Raw genomic sequence first — 16,847 nt, forward strand, 5'->3', positions numbered from 1 at the left:
TAACACTTTGTAGAAATAATATCTCAACACCTAGCTGTTTGGGGAACTATCTTCCACATCAGACAAATGGCATGTTTTTTTCTATAGATGAGAAAAGATGATACTACCTGAGGCTGAAGGTTATCTAGAAAGGAGGAAAGTGATGAAGCCAATAAATCTGGGGTCATGCTTAATTTGTGAAGATGGAAGAATGTGTCCCTTGCTTTCCTGGTGCGGCCTACACTGGCCAGAAGCTGTGTTGGAATGATTATTTTTTGGAATGGTATTTCTTGTCAGGGAATTTGGGGTTCATGAACCATATTGGGCTGCTTCTCTCCACTACATCTCTCCATAGGAAGATTTCCTTGTGACACAACCTTGGTGGAGAAAGGGAGTGTGATTCTTCTCTGAGGAGTTAAAAAATGTAGAGGAAATCATGAGACCTGGAGATGTGATAGGCAATTAAGCTGGAAAACAGCTCTAGAGACAGCTCTTTGCTTGGGATGTAGCTGTAAGAGAGGTTCTTCTGTTGGCACAGCTCACTTTTGAAACATGGGCAATCTTTTGCTGAGATTCCCATCTCTCAGCCTGATGGCACTGAGATCTGCTCTGATGCTTTAGAAACACTGTTAGCATCTATACAGCCATTGCAAGATCTTTTTGCACTGTGAACTGAAGTTGCTCCATAGCTGGAAGGGAGACCCCAACACCAGCTCGGTCCAGATGGGAGAGCTGGGAGTGAGCACAGCGCAAAGCACACCAGAAAGGGAAACACAATGCTGCAAAGGGAATTTCTTCTTAGTTTTTCTGCCTTGCCTGAAGTAGTAGACCAACGAGCCTTGCTGCAGACAGTGTCTGTGGAGGAACTGTATTGGAGAGGACGCGCAAGTCCCTTGCAGTGTCAGGGGTGTTCCGTGCCTGATGCCCCATCTGCAACAGCCATCAAGGGGCTTGGGCTGCAGTGGGATTGACAGCTTCTATCTCCTCAGTGTGCAGTAAATATAATAAAGTCACAGGCTTGTGATTAAACATTCCTTTTAAAGAGAAGGAAAAAGGGTTAAAAAGATCTCCGGTTTCCTAGTACCAATGCAATCTGTATCGTTGGGAAGCAGAAAATAGGCCCAATGGTGTCAAAAGGCCAGATGTCTATATCATTAAACCCTATGTATATTTATTCTCTGGAACATAGATATGAAAAGGGAAACATTAACTGGTTCTTCATTTCTTGCTGGGAGCAGTGATGATATCTCAGGGAAGCGTGAGAGTTCTTTGGGTCACTGGACTCCAATGTGAGATGGGATATTAGGGAAGTAGCACAAAATCCCCCGTCTTCCATGACAGGGCTGAAGTAATTTCCTCTGAGAGTGAGATCCAGGTCACAAATAAACCCTATTCTTATAAATGGTCAAATTAAGACCAGTACTGTCAGATGCGAAGTATGAGTCATACAAGGAAGAGTTACAGAGGATGTTAGCGTGTCCTCACATGGTTTTTGCTAGCAGTGATTGAGGAAGAGGTATTCTGTCCAGGGACCTCTGGAGAGATATCTTGGGGCAGAACAAGATCATCAGGAGGCAACAGCCCCTCTTAAAATCCATTTCCCACCCCCAGCCCCCCAAATGGCTGTACTGCAATGGGCAAGTCTTAATCCCTGGTCAGAGTTGGTGGATCCAGAAGTCATGGCTTGCTCAAGGGAGGGTCTTTTGTCTTAGCTGCCTCCAGTGTTTTGCCATGCACCTTTCACTGTTATTAGTTTAATTTCCTTTCCCTCTACACTGACCTGTCTGTGTGTACTCTTTTCTGCTTTTGCCTAGAAGAATAGATGGTAGCACATGAACAGTCTGTTTCCAGCCTTATGAGAACTTGCAAACTTCTCCTTTGCTCGCTGTGATGCCAGTGATTGCCTTCTACTGCCTCTGCTTAATTTTGAAGACTTTAATTCCCACTGGCAGGTTTGGTTGGTGCTGCTGAGCAGCACGCTTGGCTTTTTGCTAGCGCACACTAGGACACCTACAAGAAAGTAGGTGTCTAAAAACTCTCAGTTCTTGTGTTAAATTGTGTTGTAAGAAATCATTTAACTTCTTAGTTTCATACTGAGCTCCTGGGGATGTAGCTTTGGCATGTGAGCTGTTGCTCAAGCTGGCCTGAGAGGTTGGTAGTGCTGGGACTAGGACTGAAACTCAGGGACAACAGGCATAAAACTCTGTCTACCGTCTTGGGATGGTTTCCCAGGTTTTGCTCTTTAAGGAGTGATCCCTGCCCTTAGGGAGTGATTTGCTCCCCAGTGTAGTTTGTACCAGATGTATCTGGGAAAGGTTTTGCCTGCAATGTTTGTTGCCTTTTGGATTTTGTTATTCTCTGGGCAATATTTAGATTTAAACTCCTCAGAAGGTATATGAGCTGCTCCGAGATGCCAAGGAATGTGTTTGCTAGGTCATTGCCTTTTAAATATTCAGTTGTGCTCTTCACTTTAGAGCAGTAACACAATTGTTTGTGCCTGTGTAAGTAGGCTTGTTTTGCAATTCCATCATTTTAGTTTTGAGACAGAAATGTCCAAAGCTGTGGAATCTGCATTCTATAGATGCAGGCGTAAATGGGAACAAGTTGCTTGTCTTCTAGAAAGAAGGTGGCTGAGTAGGCTATGAAGTACGTCAGGCATACAGACCTAGAAGCAAGTTGTGGCGCTCAGTAACTATCTTGGGGGCAACTTTCTTGGGCTCCCCTCTGAAGCCCAGGGGTGTTTGTGCTTTTCCAGAGGGTAAACCGGAATACAGGGAGGGTAAACCGGAATACAGGAAGGGTAGGTTGCTCCAGATCATATTGTGTGACCACCTAGGAACTGGGATGTGCTGTTTGGTGGTCTTGGCTTTTAAACTTGCAGGCTTGTCATGTAGTGTTTCTTTGCTTATGGAAGTAAGTTCATATTTTGAGCCTACAAATTTTCTAGGCCACCAACCTCCTGCTGTCCAATAAATGTTCCCAAGGGAATTTATAGTTGGTTATTTTCATCCTCTCTTCTGGCTGAAGAGAACAAAACCAAAACATGCTGCCAGAGCTGGTGTTGCCAAGCCTGGAGTGGAGCAGAGCTGCTGCTGCAGTTCATCCTCCCAGATGTGCTCTATCTGCTGGAAAACAGATGGGGAAAGCTTGACAGTAGCATAAAGCTGATTTTGTTCTACTTGAGCATTTCCTCTTGTGAAAGGAAAATCCCATCCTGCTGCTCCAGGCAATGATGTATTTGCTTGGCCTTTGGCAGGGCAGGCTGATGTGCAGACAAGCAGAGATTTTTAGCTGGCAGAAGGTGAATGAATCCTTTTGTGCTGGGGTTGAAAGTATTACACCACTATTTTCTCAGACCTTACAGGTCTTACCTATTGGTGAGATCCAGTCTCCTGTGGATACCAGCTGATGTGGTTTAAAAAAAAAAAAAAAAAAAAAAAATCTGAAGCTGGGGTATCAGTCATTAGGAGCTGCTTTCTCCTGTGGTGCTCATCCTGTCTCACACTGTATAAGCCTCTGTTTTGGGGAACTGAAATAATTTGCTCATTCCTTAATGACAGTCCCTTTCTCCCACAGAGTGCTTGTGACTTGTGCTGGAAGTGCTTTCAGTTATGGTCCAAAATGCATGAGTCTGCTTTCCCAGAGAACAAAAAATGCTCTCTTAGCTGCTTTTGTATGCCATCACCACGTTAGCAGTTCCTACGAGCTAGTGCAGCTCGTGGCAGCGATACACTTGTATTTAGATCCCTGCTTGCATTAGTTAGCTAGGATTCAACTTTATTTTGGCTGCACATATCACATCCAGTTGTGGGCCAGTTGTAAAGCAAAGAGAACAACACATGTACTTAATTAAACCTTGTCTATACAGCTCAGAATACAATAAATGGATGAAAGAGGATGGGACTGGTGACAAATATTCTTTAGTGGTGACTTTTCAAAGAAGTGCTCAAATAAGGCTGTCGAGCCATCATAGGCTACAAGAAAAAAAGCAGATATTAAATATTCCTCTTGGCAGGTGAAGCAAGAGCAGGCTCATGGAAGTTGCATGCTCCTGAGCAGGAGTAAGACTGGGTGTGGAAATAACTTCCTTGAATTGAGCGGGCAGGGGTGCAGCCTCCAGGCTCGTGAGAGCGCGAGTCTGGATGGCCAAGATGCTCGCAGCTTCTCTGATGATACGCAATGGTGGTCTTGGGCACAAGGGGAGAGCTCACTTTCCTTGCACCCAGATGCTGTGGCAACAACCCAGCCTGTAAATCTCTGCTGCGTCCATTAACTTGAAAATAAACTTGAGCGGTAGCTAAGTGCTTGCGTTGCAACAGAAAGCAAACATTGAGAAGAAAAATGACCTGGGCGGGGTGGAGAAGGAGAGAAAATTCAGCCGGTTTTTCTGGAGTGCTCCTTGTCCCAGCAAGTCAGAGCTGCCATGGGTTGAGCTGTAACCCCACTGTGGTGCGGGATTCTCTGTTATCGGCAGTCTGATGTGATCCTGCTGCCTGGCGGCACAGCCACGAGAAAGGTGTGTCGTTGGTTTCACCTCTCACCTTTGACAGTGAGTTTTCGTGATTTCTGTTTCTAGGGCAAAGTGCTGGGGCTGACGTGCACATCTTTGGCCGATGTACCTGTGGTCGCTGGCTGGGGCGGGCAGGCTGTTGGTCTATCTGCGAGTCCATCTGAATGTACTGCGAAGAAACAGGATAGCTTCTTTGGACTCCAGCACATAAATCCTGGCAGACTTGCTGGCTATGGGGCAAATCTGCAAGCAGGTGGTGCTTATCTTAAAGGGCATTAAGCCCCCTCTAAATATACCTATGTTTTAGGACAAGATGGTCAGGGAAATACCAAATTTCTTTAAAATTATTTTGAAGGATGTTGTGTGTCTCTATTTACAGGCTGCTAGGAGGATATAGTTTTAAAAATCTTAAGATGATTAGCCAGTGCAAGACAAGCTGTATCATTTTGTTGTTAATAATGAAGTTAGATTGCTGGCAGTCAGAACATTTAATAGAAAAGAAATATTTCAGCTGAGGAGGTGTTTTACAGCTCACTGTATATCTCAATATGCCACTGGGGTTTTTAAGATATTAAACCACAGCTGTCTTGGGGTGGGGTGGGGGTGGGAATAAGCCATTAAAACTGAAAATTTGCATCACCAGTAAGGTACATATACGAGGATCACAAATCAAGATGTTACCTTAAAGGAAACCTTAGCCAAGGGTTAGATGTTTGTCTATCAGTCAGAAACCCTGGGTACTGCATCTCCCACAGTGGGAATCCCTAGCTGGAGGGAGCTGGGGGAGGCTGTATGCTTTATGTGTAAATGGGATGCTGCTGGCTGCCCAAAAATGTTTGTAATTTTTCAGCATCCACTTGCAGAAGGTGCGGTTTCCTCTGCCTGCCTCCTTGGGTCATGCTTCACCTATTTTTGGTGTCTCATTGAAGCAATCTTTTGACCTGAAGGGGGGAAGAAAAAAAAAAAAAAAAAAGCTTGAGCCAAAGCATCTAGAAATTTTGGAAAGAAGAAGGCAGCCTGGACTAAAGCTATGAGTAGGTGGGCATGGAGGGAAGTAGATGTAAAAATGTATTGAAGAGAGACATTAATTCAACTTTGTGCACGTGCTTATTACATGGGGTCTCAAGCAGGGTCAGCATGCCCGCCAGAAAAAGACAGGGAATTGGTTGGGTTTTTCTAAAGGGAACGGCTCTAATTTAATGCCCTGAGCCTGGAACATGAGAGTGTAATGGTAGACAAATGACCCAGCATTGGAGTATTTTTCTCGTACAGAAGCTGCAGTCCTGAACTGTGACTGTACGAGCAAACCACATCATCCACAAATTCACCTAAGGGGCAGTAGTTGTTTTGCGGCACTGGGATTAAACTGAAGGCTGATCATTTATGTATGATGTCTGCTAAATAAAACCCTGAAATTGTGTCTCCCTAGGCTTACCGTCCACCTCTTCAGCTATGAGGGCTCAGTGTGTGGTGCTCAGGGAAGGCCAAGCACATAAATCCTTCCAGGAACACTGCGTTCTTCTTAGAGCATAATTTGCAAATGTAATCAACTTGTCTGGGCCTTTCAGTCTGTGAGTCATGTGATGAAAATAGGAACAAAGTACGAACTAACAGCGGTTTGAATGAAAGGGTGGACTGTGGACTGGGAGGAGACATTCGTTGTTCTTCTGAAGTGTAGCCAAAGCTTGTAGCAGTGTGGAGCTGGGACTGCTGCTTGTGACCAGCTGCAGGTCGCACTGCATAGTGTGGCTGTGCACTGCATGGCAATGGTGAGGGACCAGAAAAGGTCACTGCGTGTGCCAGAAGGAATGGCCAAGTCACAGAAAAGAGCTTATGGCTCTGTGGAGCTATCTAGGCTTATAGAAAAGAGGGAAAGGAGTGGGGTCAGCCACTGGAGAGTTGGAGTGTGGAGGATGCTTTGGCACATGTACTAGCCCTCAAAACTTGCTCTTCCCGGGGAGGGATCCAAGTAGTAGCAGCTGAATTGCTGAGCTGGTCTCAGCAGAAAGGTACATGGTGAGTTTTTGAGATATGGGAAGTGGAGCCTTCTAAGCCAGTAAAAAATGGAGCAGTGTAGTGGCTTTGCTTTCATTTGCTTTCTGGCAGTTAGAGGATCTCCATGAAAGCAAAAAGAGCAGTTCCTTTGAAAAAAATGTAGGAGGGTGAAAGATGCACTAACTTCTGCTCATTTCCTACATGTCTGAAGTCATTAAGGAAAGGCTAGGAGATAGGATGTGACTATAGATGTTTAAGCTCGCTCTTTTAAGAATACATTGGTGGACCCAGGCACCTTTCCTGGTTCCGTGTGAGGCTCAACAAACACAGGTGTGTTAGAGCAGGGGCAGATGCCTGGGGGGAAAGCTGAAATGTTCTCTTGTGTTCGTGCCAGGACTCAAAACGGTCAACAAGGAAAGCGGTCTGATGTGGCACACAGAAACTGTGAAGACGTTGATATGATTGCTAACAAGAAGCTCATATTGGCCATGTGGCAGGAACATAAAACTCGGAGTTCACCCTATAGTTAAAGGAAGGGAGACACAAGGAGGGACCCCAGCTGTTAACAGCTTTTTGTCTCTGAGGGAATGAGCTGGTTTGTATCAGAATCCAAAAGCAAACTGATGCATGGACCATGGAGGATCAGGGGATGGTACCTTATTAACTTAGACAGCCTTCCTCTTCATGCTGTTTCTCTCTTTGCAGAGTGGGGACTATGGTGTGCCCACACTGCTCAGCACTGCCTTCAAAAACTTTGAAATCTCTTTTCTGAAAGTAACGGTGCTTGTAACTGCTGTGGGGAGCTTTGCCCCATGGGAAGGGCTTGTTGCTGGAGCTTTATCAGTAAGGCTTAATATTAAAAAATCTTTTTTAAAGTATTGCCTTTTTTCATCTTTTCAGTTCTGATTTCATGATCATTACAGATCTGTGGTCCAAAAGGGCAAGCCTGAACTTTAGTAATCACGAAATATTATCCTTAATCTGATAACCAGGCAAATAAGATTGGAGAAGCATGTTGGCTCCTCCTTCAAGAACACTGATGTTCCTTCCATCTATTTTCTCTTCTTAGTATGTTAAAAGCTGTGCTTTCTGGTGTATCTAAAAATCTGTACTGAAAGAAAAGTAACTTTTGTGCCTTGGCTCATGGTCTTAGACATATGATTTTTCAGGAGAAAAGAGATTTCCTTATGTCCTGTTTAGCAGTGAAGAAAAAAGAATAGCTAGGGTCACCACGGTGTTTTTTCAGGGAGAAATCAAAGTAGCCATGGACCAAACCCTGGATTTTAATTGCAGTTTCTCTTTTATAGTCCTTGGTCTCTATTATTAAAGGGAAAATTATAATAGCGAGGTTTGGTATTAATCACTAATAATTCTGTTAAGTTCTTTCAGTTTCCTTTTGCAGAAGGCATTGGATCCTGTTTTAACTTATTAATTTGCTGTGGCCAAACTGCTTTGCCTATAGTGGTGTTGGCTGTGAGTGTGTCTGCAAAGCTGGAAATGGTTTTGTATCTCTGCTCCCTGTTATTCTGATCCCTGAGATGCTGCTGGGTATTAATTGTGCTATAGCTGTGTTCCCAATCAAAACCAGACCCCTTGGACCCTCAGGGTGCACGAATGCTCAGAAAAGGTTGGTGTTTCTCCTGAAAAGCCAACAAAACACTTCTAGGTCAAAGGTTCACAACTGCAGATACGGTTCCTCTTTGGCAGCCTTGGAGGGCTTAGTGCTGTTCTTGGAAACGATCTGCCTTTTAGAGGAAGTTAGGCTGCAGGTGTGCAGAGGCTTTTGGGCATTGCCACGAACACTGGAGGTGGTAACACTTATTTCTTGCAAGAGAAGAGCTTGTTTGTACCCCATTCAGGAATTTTTCAAATGCTCATATTGGCCAGTACAAACAAGACTCAGCTATGGAAGAGAGCTGCTTTATTCAGAATCGCTGTCTCCCCAGATATGGCAAGATAGCTGTTTCAACCTGGTTCAGCCAACATCTGCAGCTCTAAACAGGTCAACAGTGAAACAAAGCAGAAGCACAAGCAGCACGTGAGCTTGGCATGTAAGGAGAGCAGCTTCTATGCAGACTTAAAAATAACTCTTCCTCACTGTTCTTAAAATGAACAAACAAACAAAAAAATCATAACAGAAGCTGCCTGATACTAGGGAAGGCCAAAAAGGCGATTGCATCATTCTACAGTGAATTCAAATGCTAGTAAGAGTATGATTCAGATCTGTAAAAAATGTGTGAGGAACGTGAACATTTTCCAGGCTGCCTCTAGTCCCTGCAGTTTCTCTAAGGCTGTTGGTGGAGGGAATCTCACGCAGATGGACGAGGGTGATTTGGCAGCACCTCTGCGTGGCTGGATGTGTGCTCGGCATGGTGAAAACTCCTGGCGGCAGTGGATGCTCAGCATGCCATGACATGGCACACACTGGGCAAGCAAATCCTGGCTTGGTCCTTGCTGCCTTGTGATGTTCAAGATGACCGTAATTTGTGCCTTCCAGCAGCTTTTTGATGTTAGGTAATTTCGTTGAAGGAAGTTTGATAGTATCAAGACAGAGGCCCTCTGGCTCATCCAGCACTCTGCGGTCTTCTGGGGAGGGAGATATCACACCATTTCCATGCTTGTTCACAGTATCTTGCATCAAGAGTCATAAAGCTGGTGAAATGCTTGTGTCCTGGCAGCAGGGTCCTGCTCAGCTGGTATGCAGCTTCCCTGTGTGGCCCACCAGCCCTGGCTAGCCTGGGAACTGATGAGGCTGAGGATTTATATGGCATCCAGAGCCATAACTGGCATGAGGGGATCCCTGTGCTGTGCTACCCCATGCAGCAGCGAAGAGTAGCTCCTCTAGTAGAGGAGGTGCACCCCTATGGTTGCAGCATGCATCTCTCTTACTGACCATGGCCTTGAAGTCAGAGAAGTCAAGGATCAAAATTATGGCTACAATCCATCTATGTGTGGCATTAAGAAGATAATCTGTCCTTGTTCTTGCCATTGGTCTATCTTCTGCTTCAAGGACAGTAGCCTTGAGGTAGGGGCTGCCTCATGGGGTATCTGCAGGGGGCTTAGCACAAGAGGGTCTCCAAGTATGGACATTGTGTGAGCGCTGAACAGTGCAGCGTCTGTGAGATACAGAATTGGGAGGGTGGAAATTGCTCATACAGTGATATGGAAACCTCAGAGAACTGCATCTGGTCAATCTTTGCTCAGTTGTCCACTTAGTGAAGAATAAAGCACTATGTTTCTTTTCGAAGCAGTGGATTTGCATCAGGGATGAATTATAGCCTTTTAATAAAGGTTTTAAAGATGCAGTATATTAATTAAAATTAATAGCTCTCTGAAGTTCACAATGTGGTTCTTAGACTAACCTACAAAACCTCTTTCCTCTATCTACACTTTGGATAGTTTTGTGGGTTTCTGTTACAGTGACTCACCAGTGCCAAGAGATATGAGACTGCTGGTTTTCATAGTATCTTTCACCATTCTTCTGAACAAAGCTTACTGTGTATACTCAATTTTGTAAGGCAGCTTTTCCAGAAAAAGCTTTATCATTCCTTATGTTCACAGCTGTGTACGATACCCGACTGGTGAATTACTTAGCATCATAAAAGTAATCTTTATTGCTGTATTGATTGTCATAAACAACTATGGTTCTCCATTTTCATGTTTCAGCCATAAATTACTTCATGTGCTATTTTCTTGATGTACCAGTCCCTCGCAAACACTAAAGGGGAGGTTTTGTAGGTAAGTGAGATTTGGAAACCAAAACCAGTGGCAAAACATACTGAGACCAGTGATACAATGGGATAATGACTGTTACTGCTGAGACTTGGGATAGATCTCTGGGCCGCCTTATTACTCTCTCAATTTCCCAGAATGTGAAATAAGATATATAAAAAAAAAAACAGGTAATGGTTCTTGGAAGCAAAAATTAATAGAAGCCCAAAACACTACTTGTAGTCTTGTATATGCCTAACAAAACTTCTAGGTTCTTCTGTGTTCATAGTATTTGATTTTCATCCCCTGTCTTTCGGCTCGTTCCTCATGTTTAGTTCCTGGCTAAAGTTCTGGCTAAAGTTAATGTTAATATTCTGGGCTCGTATTTCTAGATTAAAGGAAAGGGGTTTCATGGTGTCAGGGTGGATCAAAGTAGAAGATTCCTTGGCCACAGGAGAAAGTTCATGTTGGAGAGTCTCTCTTTTGGAAGTCAAAATGAAGCCTGATTTAGTAGAGTTTCTAGGATTACTGCAGTATAAATACAGTCTAATAAGGACCCTGATGGTGGTGACATCAGCAAAACAGAATACAAGTGCCTGTCCTTCATCCATTAAGTAAGTTGTCTGTAAGTTGGTTGGCTTTGAGGACAAATTGTGTGAGGAACTTGAAAATTTTGCCTTAAACAGAAATTGGTGCATATGCAGGAGTAGGCTGATGGTCAGCTCTTACAGGTACTCAGGAGGTTTTACAAATCATTTAGCAGATACACAGCATATTGTTTGTGATCTTATTTCCAGAAGGTCTCTTTTCACATAACACAAGACAAAAGGTTCTTCAGCCCACAAAGAAAAATAAATTTCTAAAGCATATTTCTGGGTGACTAAGAGAAGGGAAATTCCTCACTGAAGACATAAATTACTAATATTTTTTCCTGTTTATCAGGTTTATAGTCAAAGGATGTAGTGCAAGCTTGCTCTGTATAAAGTAAAATAAACTTCTCAAAACAGTTCTTGGAAACTGAAATTCTTTGCCTGTTCCTGGAAATTTTATCCCCCAGATTTCTGTTCCATGCTCATAGAAAGCAGGCATTTGAGGAATTGGGTATCACTCACAGGGAACACTGAAAATGAAAACCCACATGAAAAGAGGGCCAGGGGAAGTCAATACTGTGGCCCTTAGGAAGAGGCTAATCTGAGGCACTTCTTGTGTGACTGGGTATTACCAAATTTTTGTACTTGGAAACTGACTTCTTTTTCTATGAAAAATGAATCAAGGCAAAAGAAAAATTAAGATTTTGAGTCAGATTCTCAGAATGTTGATATCTTTTGCACTGACAGCTTGCACTGGAATTTGAACACAGCTACTATTTAGATGGGCTGAATTTGAGTGAAGAGTTTAGTCCTGTTAGCAGTTCCTCAAACTGTTCAATCCTCCAGAGGGGCAAAAAACCCGAACATGGATCTTTGCTGCTGTGTTCCTTGGCTACAACTTGTTCCCTTGTGCTATTTGCATCACACATTAAAACATGTTAAAACAGTGTTGGCCAACTGTCTTTCTCAGTGGTCCATTTGGCAAAGATGTGGAGTTTGGAAATAACTATTACTGTTTCTGTAAAAAACAAACAAACAAACAAAACACACACACACACACACACACACACACACACACACACAAAACCCCTAAAACAAACAAACAAACCCAAAAAAAAACCAAAAACAAAAAAAACCAAGCAACCCCCTCCCAGCCCCCCAACTCAAAAAAACCTAATCCAAAACAAAAAGAAAATTTCCTTCTTGTCTAGTGAGTTAAAGGGTTCATCTTGAGTGCCTTGCAGCTGAGGGATGCTAAGGGACTACTCTTGCTCGGGGCAGCCAAAGGATTGACAAAGCTCCAAAGTGCTCTCCACCCAGCACTGGCACATGCACTCATCTTCCGGTTTCCATAAGGTCATATCTGAGACAGGCAGTGGAGTGCAATAGTGCACATGGCTGCAAACTTTTCTTGAAACATAAGGGGATTCAGCTCAGAAGTAGGGAGCTGCAGTGCATTTCTCTTTCCCTTCTTTCTGGCTGTTCTTTGAGACCACTTGCAACCTGGAAACAGAATCAACAGATGATATACCAGAGAAAGAGGGTAGGTATGGATTCATGGTGGGCCAAAAGGGCTGTTTTCTCCTAATGGAGGTGCTGTGTGCTGTGGTATGTGGGACTGAGGCTGTGTGCTGCAATAGCAGCAGCTCAAACTTATGTCACTGTCATAGCTCTCCCTGCCCCCAAGTAGAGGTGTTGAGTCAGCAAGGTGTTAAGAGGTGTTTTCTCTCTTTATCTGCATGTCAGAGTACAGGGGAAAGCATCGTGCACAGGGCTTCTTTCAGTTTCTTTATTAACTGATTAACTTGAAGGCTGCCCTGTCAGAACTGTTTTTCTTCTATAACGGCAATTTATTTTTCAATGAGGAATTCTGGATTGTTTCAGGTGGCAGGGAAAGGTGCAACATGTCATGGGTCAGCTTGGGGTGAGCTGAGCCACTCGATCCTGCCAGTAGCAGCCAGTGAGTGTTAGAGATGTCTGCTGCCAGTGGTCTTAAGAGAGCTCTAACCATATTCCATAATACGTGCACGTGTAATCCCACGCATGGTAAATTCTGGAGCCTTTCCCGTATAGATGTGTTCTGACCATGGATTGAGCAGAGAAGATGCTTAGCCCTGTTTTGGAGGGGCAGAGGGGATTACGCTGTCTCTCCTGGCCATGGCAGGAGCACTAGGATGTAAAGCAGAGCAGCCCCTGCTATAGCCCCCCCAGCTATTGCCTTGCAGTGAGCCTTGCTCCAGCTGCTTTCCGACTGCGGGTTTTGCTGTTTCAGAAATTATTTTGACAGGAAGCATTTCTGAGCAAGTGCAGAAATGAAAGCCCTTTTCTGTATTCCAGACTTAGAAAGAACAAAGAAATGATGATTCAATTGTTCATTATGAAAACAGACTTAAAAACATTTCCTCTTTTTGTCCAGGTGTGTTTATATGAGTGTTGGGAACAGAGAGACAAGAATGACTCTCCCTGCAGCTACTTCGTAGTAGCAGGTTGCAGAGGGGGATTTTGGTCTGCCTCCTGACTGTTCCCTGTTTTTGAGATGAGGCTCCCCACTTTTTTTTTGTCTACTGAGAGGTGCTGTTTACCCTTCAGTACTGTGCTGCTCTTTCGTCTCAGCCACCTACAATGACCCAGCAGTAGGTTTTGGCTATCAATTCCCAAACCAGCTCTATGGGGTTTTCCTCCTGCATTGTCAATTCTGCCATGTACCCTGAATGTCACACAACTTCTTTGACTTTCCCTGGGTTTTTGAGACAAAACCTGATTTGCCACAGGCAAAATCCCAGCTTCCAGGACAAGCTATATGGCAGCAGGTGGATATTTTGTGTGCACTGAAAGCTCTTCTTCGGTACCGGCTTTGTGTCCTGTGGTATATAATTTCATCAGTTCAACACTTTTATAGCCCTGCAGATCTCTGCCCCCCATTTTCATTTCTAGTAGCCCCATCTGGCTCTCCCATGCAGGGCAGGGTGGATGGCATTCCTCCTAAAGACTGTCACAGCAGCTTATTTTGAGCTGCTTATGGATGAATAGCATTGCTACCCAGGAGCCAGAGACCCAGGCTGCTAGACAAGGCAATCTTTAACGTGGAAACCATGTTGCACAACTGGTGTTGCATGCTTTTCTCAGGGAGCAACATGTTTTAGAAGGAACGTGGAGGGTCTTATCCTTGAGGAAATGAAAGAAGAAAGATTTCCAATGGAGGCTATGCAGCTGGGCTGGGACTGGCTTATTGTAACAGTATTGATTTTTGGAACAATTCCCACACAGTTCATTATCAGTTATTGTTTCTAGAGAGATGCTGGCTTAACCTATGGCCTTTTTTCTCTGCTGAACACGGTATGAGCTGCTCAGAAGGAGCAGAAAAGTCTTTGTTCTTTTTCTTAGTGGTGTTTTCTGACTACTTCAACACACTCATGGGTGTGGGAATGAAATATTGATCTGAGAAAGATTTCTGAGTAGGCAGTCATGCCCAATGTGATTTCTCGTGCCACTGCAAGACCTTACGTTCTGCCTGGAAAATTAACTCTTTCAACACTGATCCCTGCCAGGGAATAAGCTGAGCTCAGCTCAGTGCTGCAGGCTCATCTCTGCAGGGAACCCTTGCATGGCAAGTTAGTAGCAGACCCAGGAGCAGATCTCAAATCTAGTCCATTCACATCACTGTTGCAGTACATAGAGAGACAGATTTACTACCCAGGTACACGTAAGCAGGTTCCTGGGAAGTTTTCTGGGGGCTGTGATTTTTTTCCATGCTTTCCAGCTGCAAAGTCCCATGCAGCAGCATGGACTTTACCTTATTTGCATTTCTCAGTGATGTTGCTGCCCTGCACTCCATAAGAAGTGAAAGTGAAAAGCCAGTTGCTTTTTAAAGAAGGGAGAAGCCCGGTGGTGTTCCTTTTTCTCTGGGACCCAAGTGGTTTCTGCATCTCCTGTACAGGGCTCTGGAAGAGGAGCTGAAGGAACGGGGAGCTGGAAAGGCTGCTCGGGTGCGTGGAGAAGGGAAGGGAAGTGGCACAAAGGCTTCCTCAGACGCAAACAACTTTTGAGGTACTCACATTGCTGCCTTCTTTAAGGATTCCTGTCTTACAGTCTGTCTTTTCTCTTACAGGTTGTTGCTGTTTCCTCTTTTTACATAGGCATTTAGACACAGGCATTAAAAAAGCCTACAGCAGAAGGGAAATGATTAGCGTGTTTCATGTTTTCCCCATAAGGAAGAATGTGTGTTACTTGCGTGCATGATCTTGCTAAATAAATAACACTGCTTTTTACTGCTTGACTAGCCAGCTTTCATGCAGTTCTGCACTGCTTTCACATTGCTTGTGTGAATGCAAAGACCCAACAGCTTCATTAAGTGGTGCGCGTCTTTTATACAAGTGTGAGTGACCACAGAATTAATACAATAAATCTATCGGAGTGTTTTCATGTTCATGTAATTCCCAAATAATTTTTCCCATATTCAATTAACCTTTCTTTTTTTTGTTGTTCTAGCTCCTTAGCATGTTTTGCTAATATGTCTTTTTCCAAAATTGCCATCCTGTCATATTGGCAAGTAAAGGATAATTTGCCCAGAGGGTTGCAGTAGAAATTTTTGTAACTCTCTTCCTTTTCGGTGAGAAGCTGTCACTCAAGCTGGAGCTGATTGTGCATTGTTTTCTCTGTTGCTACTGCTCCACTCCCAAAAGGGACCCATGGGGACCCTGGTGGCTCTGGGTTCAGAACAAAATGAAACAAGGAACCGAACCAGAAAGCATCCATCAGTAAGGATATTGATTTTAAAACAAAAGAAATTAAACCAGTGAAACAGTTCATTCTACTTGCCTTAATGTGCTGCAAGCAGAAAATAAAATGCTAGTAGTGTTTTCTAATGGTGACTGTGGAAATTTTTTTTTTTTTAAGAGCAGCTGCTGGGAAGCCATGTACTGTCAGGATTTTTTCAGAGATTTCTCAGCTCAAGCACAGTGTCCTGCTGATTGCTTTCTTAACTAGCTTGTTGGAAGCGTGGAAACAAACAGCACTCAAAGGTTTGCTCTAGAAATAGCTGTTTTATCTTCTCCTGTGATTTTGTTTCTTTTTTTTTAATTGCAAAAGCTTGTGGAGAGTAGTATTCAGCAGATCAACAAAGTGAAACTGGTACTGAAAGTAAGAAAAAGATTAGCTCTTATGTAAATTCTCCTCCTTTTCCAGGAAAGAACTTAGAGAGGGGAATAAAATCTATAGGATCTTCTGAAGTTCTTTGGTTTTTATTTTGTTGCTTCCTTACTTTCTTCAGTAGTATTTTCTTCAAACTGTTTGAAACTTAAGTCCTCTCCCTTGGATAGTTAGGCTACCAGATAAACCTTTTCTGAAAATGTATTGCATTATTCCACCAAGACAGTTCTGCCTGACCATATAAGCCATATGCTAAAATGCTCATAAAGCTATAGACCCCCAGGGTGTGTGGCTGGAAGAGAGAGAAGGGGCAGGGAAATGCAGTGTTTACGGTTGGAGAATAGCACTGGACCTCATGGGTCCATGGCTGCACTTCACGGTTGGTTGGAGAGTGAAGCATATCTAAACCCCAGGGCAGCAGCCCTGCTCTGCCATCTCCTATTGCTGGGGCTTTGGGTGACCCCCTGCCACAGCTCTGTGCTTGTCACAATGGGGGTCCCCACTGAAGTGTCAGCCTCAGCTGAGCTGTGCCGGAGACAGAGGTTGGTAAGTCTGAGGATGCACACTAGAAAGGCAGTGAGCTGTTTTATCTTGTGCTGGAGTAGGAAAATGCAGGTGTCTAACCAGAATATTCTAGGTTGTTAGCTTTTAACTTTGAGAGAGGACCCTTCCTGCTATTGTGTTAATGACTGACTGACTTTCTTGTCTTGGTAAACATTGGAGTTGTGTTTGTTATGAAGTTGCGGGAGAAAAAAAAGCAGGAGAGTTTCAGGTAGTGATTTTTACTCAAATAGATCCTTTCAAAAACAAAACCAGAAGACCTTGTTAGGGCTCTACAACTTTTGGTTTCTGGTTGAATCTGCTTCCTCCTGCCAGTGATCTCAGGTTGGCTTGTTCCATGGGGTCAGGTCTGA

The sequence above is a fragment of the Platalea leucorodia genome (genome assembly GCF_965183815.1).
Source record: "Platalea leucorodia genome assembly, chromosome: 14".
In the NCBI taxonomy this organism is placed as follows: domain Eukaryota; kingdom Metazoa; phylum Chordata; class Aves; order Pelecaniformes; family Threskiornithidae; genus Platalea; species Platalea leucorodia.